The sequence below is a fragment of the Sinocyclocheilus grahami genome, unplaced genomic scaffold (genome assembly GCF_001515645.1).
Source record: "Sinocyclocheilus grahami isolate Dianchi unplaced genomic scaffold, SAMN03320097.WGS_v1.1 scaffold1857.1, whole genome shotgun sequence".
Taxonomy (NCBI): domain Eukaryota; kingdom Metazoa; phylum Chordata; class Actinopteri; order Cypriniformes; family Cyprinidae; genus Sinocyclocheilus; species Sinocyclocheilus grahami.
Genome location: NW_015507036.1, coordinates 35,674 through 37,071, shown reverse-complemented (window position 1 = coordinate 37,071; position 1,398 = coordinate 35,674).

Genomic DNA, 1,398 nt, shown 5'->3' with positions numbered 1-1,398 from the left:
CCGGGAGCTCTGGACTGGAGTATAGTCTCAACAACCTCAGTTGAGAGACCAGATGCTAGGAGCTGTGCCCCCTCAGGGGCCATGTCCACAACTTCCATAACTCCGGGCGGGGGTGAAGAAAGGTGCCCCCTGCCTGAGAGAGGAGGCCCCTCCTGATCGGAATCACCAGCGGAGAGCCGTCGAGGAGGGACACCAAGTCCGAGAACCATACTCGGGCTGGCCAGAACGGGGCTACTAGCAACAGACGGACCCCATCCCAGTGTACTCCCTCCAGAACTCCCGGGAGCAGAGCGATCGGGGGAAAAGCGTACAGATGAAGTCTCAAATAAGTGGTTCTCTGTAGTGGAGAAAGTACACTCTTCTTGGCGTTTAGTCTTAACCCCAGCTCTCTCATATGGGCGAGGACGACATCTCGATGCCGAGCCGCCATCTGCTCCGATTGAGCTAGTGTTAACCAATCGTCGATATAATTGAGTATGCGGATGCCCTGGAGTCGCAGTGGAGCCAGAGCTGCATCCACACACTTTGTGAAAGTGCGGGGTGAGAGTAACAGGCCAAAGGGAGGAACTCGATTTTGGTATGCTTCGCCCCCGAAAGCAAACCTCAGGAACTTCCAGTGTTGAGGAAGGATGGAAACATGGAAATAAGCATCTTTGAGATCTATCGTAACAAACCAGTCTTCGGACTGAATTTGAGATATTATCTGCTTGATAGTGAGCATCCTGAACCGAAGCAGTTTGATAGCGCGGTTCAGAAGACGGAGATCTAAAATCGGACGCAATCCTTCTTTGGAACAATGAAGTAACGACTGTAAAACCCGGACACTCTCTCAAGAGGAGGAACATGTTCTATGGCCCCCTTCCTCAAGAGAGTATCTACTTCTTGTTCCATTACCAGAGCCTGCTCGGGGCCCACTAGTGTGGGAATGACCCCGTTGAAATGAGGAGGACGAGAACCGAACTGGATTCTGTAGCCTTTCTCTACAACCTGCAGGACCCATTTTGATATATTTGGCAGAAGTTCACACGCTGCCAGAAAATCTACTAAGGGAACCAGCCTCTCGAGGCTGGCCTCTGGTTTTATTAGAAGAGCCAGTTCGGTGCCCTGAAGCGGATGACCGGCAGGGAACAACCGACCTGACTGCTGCAGCCTCTTCACTTGAGGGGGCGAGCTCTCCCGTGCCGTACCGTTGCTGGGGCGGCAGCTGTGATTTTCGCTCGTCGGAGCTCACTGAGTCCTGAGGCACCGAGGGTGGCAGGGGTATCAATGAACCTCCGTGAGGGCACTGAGAAGGATTGGGCACCGTATACTGAGGTGTTATCCTTTCCTCCCCAGGTAAGGGCTGCCCTCAGGGACCTGACAATGGTAGGACCGTTTAGCAGAGGTCCTCTTAGACAA